This window comes from Cynocephalus volans, chromosome 9, assembly GCF_027409185.1.
Source record: "Cynocephalus volans isolate mCynVol1 chromosome 9, mCynVol1.pri, whole genome shotgun sequence".
In the NCBI taxonomy this organism is placed as follows: domain Eukaryota; kingdom Metazoa; phylum Chordata; class Mammalia; order Dermoptera; family Cynocephalidae; genus Cynocephalus; species Cynocephalus volans.
Window position 1 is genome coordinate 37,844,136 of NC_084468.1, and position 12,019 is coordinate 37,856,154.

At 38.1% G+C, this 12,019-nt stretch overlaps 1 protein-coding gene across 2 annotated transcripts in view; it reads right to left on the reverse strand.

Moving 5' to 3' along the window:
* The window catches only part of ATP8A1 (ATPase phospholipid transporting 8A1), a 219,369-nt gene that overhangs the window by 170,739 nt on the left and 36,611 nt on the right, over positions 1-12,019 (reverse strand). The window lies entirely within an intron of this gene.

A 12,019-nucleotide genomic window follows, 5' to 3' on the forward strand; every position in this document is an offset into this window, starting at 1 on the left:
GTGTGTATTTTTGTATTGTGCTTTCAATCAACATACCTGAGATTCTGTACAAAAGATTTTTCTTTCCCCCATTAAACTGACATAGTAGTATGATTTCTGGACTTTGTATTTATTCCATTGACTAATTTACATATCTTAACATTACTATACACTATCTTGATTATTGTAACTTTATAGTAAATCTTGGAATTAGTGTAAGTCTACAATATTGTTCTTTTTCAATATTGCCTTGGCTGTTCTAAATCCTTCACACTTCCATATAAATTTTAGAATCAAACTGTCAATTCTTAAAACAAAACGAAACATACACACACACACACACCCTCCTGGAACTTGATTTGGATCTCAAGTCTTTCAATTCATGGACAACCTATATCTCTACATTTATTTTCATCTCCATTAATTTCTCTCAGCGATGTTTTGTAGTTTTCAGTGACTGGATCTTTCATTAGATTTATTTCTTGATACTTGATGTTTATTTCTTAATATTATAAATAGTATTTTTTATTCCATTTTCCAATTGGTCATTGGTAGTATATAGAAATGCAATAAACTTTTGTACAATGAACTTGTCATCCTGTAACTTTGTTAAATTCACTTAGTTTGGGTAGTTTTTTACTGTTGTTTTATTGTTGTCTTTATAGCAACATCTTCCAAGCAAATTAATTCTTTTTGTTAGAAATGCTGTACTATGATTTTTGACAGTTTTATTCTGCTCATATGCTTTTACTGTTCATCTCTTTATTTTTAAACTCTTTTGCTATTATGCAAAAAAGTCTGAAAATCTGGAATAATTTTTACTACTAAAAATGTCCTGCTGATTTTATGCCCCAAGCATCTCAAGTTCTGCCAATATTTTTAAATCTCCTCCACTATCACCAACACCAGCACCCCTAGTTCAAGCAACCATCATCTCCCAACTGGAGGTCTGTGTTAGTCTCACCAATAGTTTCCTGCATTCATTCTTAATCTCTTTCAAATTTATTTTCTACAGTGTAGCTATAATGACTACATATAATTATGCTACATATATGTAACAGTTATGTATTATTATGTATCATTACACACACACACACACACACACACACACACACACACACACACACACACACACACACACACACACACACACGATTGTCACCCCTTGCTCAAAACTCTTCAACTGGCTTACCCAGGCTCATAAAATAAGTCCAAACATCTACAAAGTCTTTTATGCAGCAGCTCCTGCCTACTCCCCACCATCACCTCTTGCCCCTTCCTCCTCATTCTCCCGATGCACTCATGGTGAAAGCAGCATGCTCTTCCCTGCCTCAAATCCTTTGCATACATTTCCATGACTGGAACAATCTTTCCCTGCATCCTCATCTACATACCTTCCAGATCCTAACTTTAACACTGCTTTCTCATTTTTGTTAACATCTTTTGTTAACATCCAGTCCTTCACCACTATCACCAAATCTTTTTTTTTTTTTAACTTCCCTTCTAAGTCATCACCCCAAACACATTCGTGGTACACTCCACTCCATGCTTTTGTTCAAAGCACTAACACATTCTGACTTACTGTATAATTTATTTCTTTAAAATGTTTACACTTTATAGTATGATCTGACTCCCTCTAGCAGAATTTAAGCTCCATAGCTTCAGGGACCTTTGTCTATTTTGTGGATTGATGTGTCCCAATGTAATGAAGAGTACCTGGCATACAACAGGTGCTCAATAAACATTATTGCATAAATATTGTACAGCCTAGTTAAGAAAAAAAAAATGACCATACTCAAAATGAAAGCATTGCCTGTGAGCCTTTATATCATTGAGTATTAAATTTTTTCTCTGCTACTGTATTAAAACAAGCAGGAAACATGAAATACATAAGGAAAAGCACATATATATGATTGCAATAAACCTGGTAAGTGCACAGTATGCTAGCGAGGGGTACAAGAGGGTGATAACAAAAGTATATATGAAAGTGATTTTAGCACTTTCACTATCCCCAACTCTAAAGGAGCTCCCGCACTTTTTCTTCAGAGCACTTATCACACGGTTTTAGTTGAGAGAGGATTATTTAAAGGCTACCTTTTCTCCCAGACCATAGGTCCATGACAACACCTTCTCTATTCTGCTCACTGCTGTATTCCCAGGCTTACGACACAGTGACACAAAGGTGCTCAGAAAGTACTTGCTGGATGGAATGCTGGATTCACTAATAATATGGTGTTTAGGACCATATGAAACAATAATAGTTACATAGATTTACTAAAGACACAACCCTGCTCTCTAGCAGATCTCATGTTAAAAACAACATACACATGGCATTTAATAAATAGCTATACAGGAAAACATTTCCAAAGTTCCTTAAAAAAATTGAGCATAGAGTTACCATATAAGCAGAAATTCCACCTCTAGGTATATACTCAAGAGAAATGAAAACATGTGTTCATGCAAAACTTGTACATGAATGTTTACTGCAGCATTACTCATAATAGCCAAAAAGTGGAAACAACGCAAATGTCCATCAACCGATGAATGGAAAAACAAAATGTATGCTATCCATTCAATGGAATGTTATTCAGGCATAAAAAGGAATAAAGTACTGAAATGACAATATGGATAAATCCTGAAGATACTCATATGCTAAGTGAAAGAAGTCAGATATAAAAGGCCCCATATTGTATAATCCTATGTATATAAAATGTCTAGAACAGACAAATCCATGCAGACAGAATGCAGATTAGCGGTTGCTAGCAGCTCAAGGAAGCGGGGAATAGGGACTGACTGCTTAAGTGTATGGGGTTTCTTTTGGAGTGATGAAAATATCCTAAAATTAGGTAGTGATGATGGGTGTATAACCTGGTAAATACACAAAAAACCACTGAACTGTATGCTTTAACATGTTGAATTTTATGATATATGAATTATAACTGAGTAAAAAATAGCCACATAAAAAGCAGCCAAGGAACTATTTCAACATTGCTTAAAATAGAATTCTCAGCTTTGTAAGTTACTAAAACAATCTCCAGGGTGAGTAGTTGGATACAGTTATGTAACCATTAGATGCACTAACATGAGCTGTTCTCTCTGTCAGCTCAGGGCCACCCCTTCCAGCTCTGCAATCTAAATTAGCCCTCCTTGAAATGCTGCCACTTCGCAGATGTTTGTGAGTTCACATCTAAAAATAGTCCTGACCCACTCTGCTGGGTTCCACTTAACATGAGGGAGTGTCAGATCCAACAGACCATGCCAGGGATTCTTCACTCCACTATGGACGGGGAAGCCAGTGAGTGGCACTTTCATGGAAAACCAGTGAAAACAGTCCTCCAGATCTGCTTCACTTCTCCATCTCCTGTACCTGCCCATTTCCCCTTAACCTTGCTCTGATTGCTTCTTGCTCCACATTCGAACCTGTTTACCTACGTTCCCCAACTGACCTTTCTTGGATCTCTGTTTCCCTCCAAACAGTACATTCTCCTGCTCTTTTCTTCCCCAATCCTCCCCCAAGCATTTCCTCTCTATTCATTATTGAAAAGATACACTGGAAGACATGACCCGCAGCAAAAATGTACACATCTAAGAAACTTTTAAATACATATTTGGCCAATGATGTTTTGTATCAAACTACAAAACCAAAGTTTCCAACAAGACAAACAGACATAGACAAGGTAAAAGCTGACATTCTCTCCTTATTCTCAATGCCACTTTGTCAAAGTTAGGAGTGCTAACTGAAGCACTCTTGCATACCTCTCTCTAGACAAACATGTACATACTTAGTTGTTTTCCCCTTTCCTTTGGATAAATACCCAGCAGTGGAATTGCGGGGTCATATGGCAGTCCCATCTGTAGTTGTTTGAGGAACATCCTTACTGTTTTCCATAATGGCTGCACTAACTTACATTCCCATTAACAGTGCACAAAGTTTCCCCTTCCTCCGCATCCTCATCAGCATTTTTTATTTTTTGCCTTTTTGATAACAGCCTAAATGAGAAATCTTAATTTCAGAGAAACACAGGCAAAGTTTCCAGCAGGGTCTTTTATATCTTCTAGTCAAGTAGCCAAGCCAGACTGTGTGACTGGTTAAACTAGGTAAGCCGTCAATTTATATACAGCCTTAAACTAAACAGAGAAACTAGTCTTGGGTCCCTCCAGGGGAGCTGCAAACCTTATAGAGCACATGATAAATCACTACTTAGTCCATCTTGTCCTCATCTTGGCCAGGGTTCAGCATCGCACTTCTGGGTGTGCCAGAGATAAGCACAGAGCTGTCCTGGCCCAGCTGTGAGACAACTCAATTTTACAGAGCAGCTATTTCGTAAGGTGTTCAACTATTCTCCTCTGGATGGAAATTCTGACTTCCATTTTTTTCTACCACCACAAACAACACTGAAATATATTTATACAATCATATCCTATAAGAAAGAATCTCAAAAAGGGCCTTGCTGGCTCCAGAGCATTTGTGTTTATACTTTTACCACATACAACCAGATTACTTCCTTGTGAATATACAGCAATCTACGCTCTCACTAGCAATGTATGAAGTTCCACGAACTAGAAACCCAGACAAGCACACATTGTTATCGGTCGCTCGAATTTTGGCAATTTGATGAGTTTTTGGTATTTATTCTGAAGGCTGCAGTGACATGGATTAATCAAAGTGCCAATTACCTTTACATCCACACACAGAGTTAGAATCCTAACTACATAAAGTAAAAATTTTTTAAAGTACATATTACAGAATCTTGCTACTTGGTCCACGGACTACAGCACCTCCATCACTTGGAGGCTAGTTAGAAATGAGATGTTTCTATCCCTCTCCCCATATATTTTGTTCTTGAAATGCAAAACCAGAACATAGAAATAAAGTAAGGAAGTACACAGCTTCTATAAACTTGAGGCTAGACCAATCTTAGGATATAGAGAGCAATGCAGAATTCTGGTGAAGTTAAAAAACAGCTTACAACATATAAAAAGTTTCTGTACAAATCAAAATTTGAACACTGGCCAAGGACACAAGTCAATCATATAATTCATCATTGTCTTCCCTCTGGAACTAGTCCCTAAACACTCAAATCTTATGACAATTAAAATAAACCCTATGACATGTATAATGCTGGTGACTGAAATAGCAGCCTAGTCATTTTTAATGAGTGACCTCTTCTCACCCAGCTCCAACTACATTTACAGAAAACAAGAAACAATGCTGGTCCTTTGCTGAGCCTTTAGCCTTCTTGGGCCAAAAGTAACAGAGCCTCTGCTCTGCTAGAATATAAGAATTCAAAAAAGTATGCAATGAGATGATTAATGATGCCCGAAGAAGGGGCGTGAGAGTAAGCTATGACAAAATTGTCACAATAGCCCGTCCTGTGGTGATTTAACAGCTCATCCTTTTAAATGCAAAACTCCACCTCTTCCCAATTCCAAACGCACCTGCTATAGTTTCCACACAGCCTAATTAGTCTGACAGTATGCATGGGAGAGCTCAGACTCTAAACAAATACCTCAAATGTAACCTATTTTGACTTAGCAGGATACTAGTTAACAGCTTTGGTATAATGGGTTTCTATTTTGAAATAAAAACATTCTGTTAGAGTATCTTGGGAATTCCTCAATCAAAGGCGGGAGGAAGTGGCTGTCTCGCAGGACTCAGTCAAATGCTGCACAGGTGCAGGGCTCATTTACATTCTAATACCAGCTTCTCTGAGAGAACCATGTCACCCACCACCCCAGTTAAAGTGATCTGTCACTGGAGCCATTAACCAAGGAGTCACTGGCATGCCATTTCTGGGCAATCAAGTCACTTCTTAAGTGGTAACAAGAGTCAAGTCACTCAAAAGGACAAGGGGCACTCCCAATGTCACTGAGGATGGAAAAGTCACAGAAAAATTCCCCAATTTCTCTCTGGGAGTCAGCATTTAAGAGGAATTTTAGGTCATCAAGAAGCATAAGCATGCAGCTGAGACTATGGTTTCAACCTGGGCAAAGAAGAAAAATCAATATACCCATATTAAGCATTAATTCATTCCCTATGTAGACCCTTATTTACAAAGACAGTTTGAAGGCAAAAGCCTCTGTGGTACAAACACATTGCACAAGAAGAGTCTCTTGCATAAACTTGCCTATTAAGGTCCAATCAAACCCCTATATGCTTGTTTCAACTGTTAGCTTCTACTGACACAAAGACAAAGAGAACTTCCTGAATTCCTCCTTCGATGTAGTATATACGAGGATACTTCAAAAAGTTCACGGAAAGATTTGTATTACCTTTTAATTCTATTTTTCCACGAACTTTTTGAAGTACCTTCGTATATTAGCCCAAAATTAGTTGATACTACTTCTATCAGCTCATTTTTAAAACATTTAACAATGGTCCTCAAAGTGTGGTCTCTCGCCAGCAGCACCAACGTCAATGAGAATCACTTAAAAATGAAATTCTGGGGCCCTATCCCAGGTCCACAGAAACTCTAGGGGAGAATCCCAGCAATTTGTGTTTTAACAAGTCCTCCAGGGGATTCTGATGCATACTCAAATTTGAGAACCAATGAGTTATAAAAATATGGGTGAGATGACGTGATCAGAACACAAGGGTCATACATCCTCTATTCTCAAAATGCTTTCCCTCAATCCTGCTCACAGAGTCATGAATCTTTCACGTTTCCCTTCACTTAATTGAGAAAATTCTTGAAAAAAAAAATCTCCCTCCACTGCTTCACCAGTCAATCATCACACAATTCCTTGCAATCTGGCTTCAGTTTTCACAGCTCCACAATTACTCTCCAGTTAAAAACTGTAACTACAGTTAAGAGCAATTGTGACAGTTAAGAACTGTCACTTCTTAAATGCTGGATTTAGTGGGTGTCTCAGTCCTGGTACTCTTTGAATTTGGCAGCATTTGGCATTTGACATTATTTCCCTCCTTCACCAAGTGCAGCTGAATTTTCCATTGTGTGTTTTCCTTTGTCTTCTCATTTACACCACTCTAGTCCCCCTCCCTAATCAATAAAAAAATCAGTCTCTCCATGCCTCACCCTGCCCCCTCCCCATACAGCTGTCAAATTTTTCTTTCAAAAGTACAACTGGGAACCTATTCACACCCTTCAGAATTCCCTCCAAGTTTCTCACCCTTGTTGCCAAAAGCCTCCTAAAAATGACCCTAACTTGCCTTCCTGTCCCTGCCCCACTCCTCACTGACATGTATTCTATGCTCCAGCCAAAACAAACTCTTTGCTATTCCCAGAATACATCTCATGTCTTCCCACTTCCACAGTGATGCTCATATTAGTCCTTTCCCTGTGGGCCACGGACAGCTGCCATCCTAATCTCTCTGCTTACAAAATTCCACCCATCCTTCATAAACCTCTCAAATGGTATTTCAGAATCCCCATCTCTCTCATTTGGCCCTTATTACTTCCCCCCCCTTCTGTTATGATATCAGTCTGCATCTTATCTTGCCTACCAGATTATAATTTCCTGTAGGGTAAGAATGAAGACTGACTTCTCTGCATTTTCTACACAGGGTCTAACACAAGGAAGATGTTCAATAAAGACTTACTGAAGTAAAATAACACATGGTCTAAGTTTGAATTATACCCATTTTCCCAGGTAATATGGAGATATAATTTATTTGGGTTTGGCAAAAACAGAAGGGAGGAAGGTGCCCATGAGAGCAGAGAACCTGGTTTAAATTAAAAAATAGAAGACAAAGTAAGTAAGGAACACACATGTGGGAACTGAAGCCAAGAGCAAAGTCACAAAGCCAACCCTGAAATCAGTCCTTTCTCTTTAACCATGTTCCTAAATTTTCTCAGTGAGTTTTGCTCCTCTGTGTACAACATTTATTTGTAGGACAAATGAAAGACAATCTGGGGGGCTGTCTTTCCCCACAAATAAATATCTCCTCTTCATCCAGAGCAACTGTCGAAGATATCTAACCAGTTCAATCTACGTAATCCTAAAATCTTTGTAAGAGTTTGAAAATACTAACAATCTTACAGATGTCTTAAATTTCTTAGGCCACATATATATATTCAATGTTTAAGCCCTAGAATCATGGCCACATATTTTCTGAGAACTATTTACAGGAAAGTCAGTGTATATGTGGCAGAGTATAGGTTCAGGCCCACTGGATGTGCTTCCAGGGGGATAAACAGGCAGCACACACTCTTTTTGCATAGACCAGGAAGGTGGTGCTATTTTAAGTCCCTTGGTATAACACACTCCTTTGTACAGCACTGAAATGAATTGAAACAGATGGACTCAGCCCTATTAGCAGGTCATTTCAGGCTTAACAACGTTGAACTCACACCAACTCAGCACCTTTTTTAGAAAAGATTTGAGTGGTGGAATGGTTTCCAGTGAGAGATAAGCAACCATATGCCCTGCAGGAAAGTAGCCTTGCTAGAGGCTATGCCACCACCCACTCAATCCAGTTCAGTAAAGGCTGATATAGCTCTGGGGAGGGAAGAAATAGGTGGTGATGAGTAGATTTATTATTTTTAGCTATGTGTCTGGTTTAAAAGAATGTCATACTGTCTTCTAAAAAATTAAACAAAATTAAAACAGAGTAAAATGGCTTTATTTAACAATTATTCCCATCTAATACCTACTATCATAATAAAACAAGGTATTAATGTGGGCCTCATATAAGTATGGCATCAAACCAGGTGATCAATGGGCTGCCAGAAAGCACAGCTGTATCTCCTGCACATTCTCACCTCCAGAATGTACAAGTACTATCCTTCAAAAATATACATCTCAACCTAGGGCTTTAAAAAGCAAATCTATTCATTAGCAGGCATTTTTTAATTTTCCCAAACACCCTTCTGAGTCTGCATCTGAACTCCATCCTTTCTCAGGTCTCCATGTTGTATTTTAGGTGAAACTGTCATTCCACTTGAAACACTGGCATGCTAGCCACGGTAGCATTTTGTAATGAATGAAAGCATATTTTTACAATTTAAAGAGAGAACTAGCTTAACCACCACAATAAATTCATATAGGGGTTGGCTTCAATTTTACATATAATAATAATAATTACAAATATATAATTTACAAATTCCAGCAGAGACAAATTTGGCAAAACAATCCAGTTCAAAGAAAACAATGAGAGACCACCTCCAGTGTGTGTGTTGACACACGGAGCAGTGTATGTCAAAAACTGAGTTCCAGTATTGAGGGAAGAACTAAGAGAAAATGAAGGTTAAGTTTAGATGCAAGGAAAACCAGGGCATTCTGAACATGGCAATGTTCTGGGCTTCGAGGAACGTTAGTGGTAAGTGGACGCTGGAGGCAAAGCCTGGATGAAATGATGATATAATGACCTTGACAGAGAAAGTAAAGAAGTGGCAAGAACTCCTACCACATGAACATTTTATCAGTGCCGTGAAACATAACCCATAGTGTTATGAAAATATCGCTTTTCATCTTGTTCACACTCCAGATCATGAGCTTTCAAGAAGGTTCCTTTCATTTCTTGTCCCTTTTCTTCCTTCGTCATCCATACCCCAATATCTAGCTGAGAGTGGTTCATTCAGCCCTTCATTGTCCTTGCGCTTACAGAGCACCTGCTCCAAGGTAAAGTCTGTGAAGTTCTGAGTTAGATCCAAACTCCATAATTTGATCTCTGGTTGAGTTCACTAATCAGTGAAAATGAGGCATCAGACAGGCACCAGTTTATAGTTAAGAGGTTGAAGATGTTGGAAATAAAATTACAAATTTATATTTCTGAAGTTGCTACAGAAGGACAGAGAGGAGAAAAAAAGTCACTCTTTAGCAGTGCCTCATGTTAAATAAGGAGAAAAAATATTCATTTCTCTAAGAATATGGAAGGGCTACTATCTGAATCTGAGGGAATGATGTCCTCTTACATATTATGTGGTCTTGGTAAACATTTAGAAAATAAAAATTTAAGTTTAATACTTCAAATGTCTGCTAAAACTTAATTACCTGTCAAAAATACCCCCCTTTCCCCTCCCACACACCCACTCCTGCCTCAGTTCAGGAAAACAAATCGAATTTCTTTCTGGTCTTATGACAACAGATGGCTTTCATATTAAGCAATTTGAGTTATCAGACAGGAAACAGTATCCTACTCAAACATTTTGTTATCTCCTATCAACCACCAAACCAAGAATGAGACTAATATTCAAAGTAGGCAAAAAGAAAAAAAAAACAAAAACAAAGAAAGACACTCTTCTCTTAGAAAACAATTTCAAGCATCAATTTAAAAGCCATAATTTCTTGGATATGGGACTTTTAAGTATTCTGCTGAACAAAATCGTTTTTATGGCTGTTAATTCCTAATGTTTTATTTTTGAAATGAGTTTTATAACCATGTGGTATAGAAGCCTCCCTTCCCACTTAACTATTCTTCACTTTCAGCCATAGAGCTAATCCTGTTAACCCATGAAGGGGATAACCAAAGAATATTTTCTCTGAATGGTAGACAAAACGGGAGTATTTTTGGAAGTAGGTAAGTACACAGCAAATCTAGCACCTGTCAGTCCAAGGTGTGGTAGCCTAAAATCATCATCGCTGTGACAGCTACTCTTCCACTGTGCTATGCTGACTTCTTGCTGGAGCCAAGGCTTGAAAATAAATAATGGCCAGTCACTGAAGACAGGAGCCCTCTGCTACAAGATACATTACATATTAGAAAAATGTTTACGTATTTTTGTTTTAAAAGCTGTTACTGAATATTCTGAGCAATGTCGTAACAAATGCAAAAACTGCATATTGCCAAAAATACCAGTGCTTGAAACAATCTGGTTTCTTTTCCCCCTTTCAGTTCCTATGATCATCTCTCCATACCTGAACTCCTGGAGTAGCTTTGCTCTCAGGCTTCTGATAGCCGCTAGCCCCATTCATTCTGCTCTTCATCCTGAACAACATGTTCATCCTGGCTCTTTGTGGCTCATAAGCCCTCAACAGCTACTCAGTACGTACAGGAAAAGTTGGATTCCCCCTGGGTTCACATTCAAGGCCCTGTAAAATTTGAGCCTGGCCTACCTTTTCAGTCATGTGTTTATAACCCTCTGATATGATTCCTTTCCATTCAATTAATGGTTCAACAAAGCCGACAGTCTTCTCCCTTTCCAATCGGTATAATTTCTCCTCCCCCTTTACCATTCAACCTCCACATAAAACATCCTTACCACTCCTCTCTCCTATTCCAAAGACCTCCCAAAATTCAAGACCTAGCTCCAGATACACCACAATTTTCTCTCCTTTTGAATTTCTATAGTATTTGACATAGGAGCCATGATTTATCACAAAAATCTAAAGAGACATTGATCACGCACTCTAAACTCTTTATCTTCCACAAACATCTCAGCTTATACTTTTATGTGTTTTCATGCACCTGTTTCAACAAATAGGTTATAAGCTCTTCAAAGTTCCCATCTTATACTTTTTTATATGTTCCGTAATAAATAATATAATCTCAGTGAATATTTTGTAAATTTATTAGGTTAAATAGTTAATAAATGTATCAAAAATTAGCAGATAATGTCTTCAGTGGGAGGTAGTGAGAAAGCAGCAAGGCATTTTGACAGGGCCCCACGAAAATAACAGCAGTGTAAAACTTCTTTTTTTAATTACCAGATAATGCTGGCAGACATCGCCGATCCTCATAACATCTGAGAACTCCTGAGAGAGATGAGACTCTCAGAGGGGCAAGCGTAGGAATCGGATAAGGTGTCTGTTTTGCACGTTCCTGGGTATTTTTTAAAAATCTGAGAACATTATGGTCCATTTGTTTGTGCTGAAGGTCATTTTGTTTTTGGTTGCATCTAAATGAGACCTACACAGAAAGAGCCATGCCAAAATACAATGTACTCTCCAGAAGCTGGCCTGGTTTTAATCGTTTTCTTTATTTCTGAAGCTTATACGATCTTCATGTATAGTATAACACAAAGTATTTCCAAGATGCTTTTCACCCAAGTAACATCACATCTGATTATTATCTATAAATCTTTTCTAGAGTGACATCTGTAGATCACAAACCAAATAAAGACATTTTACAAATTTCAAT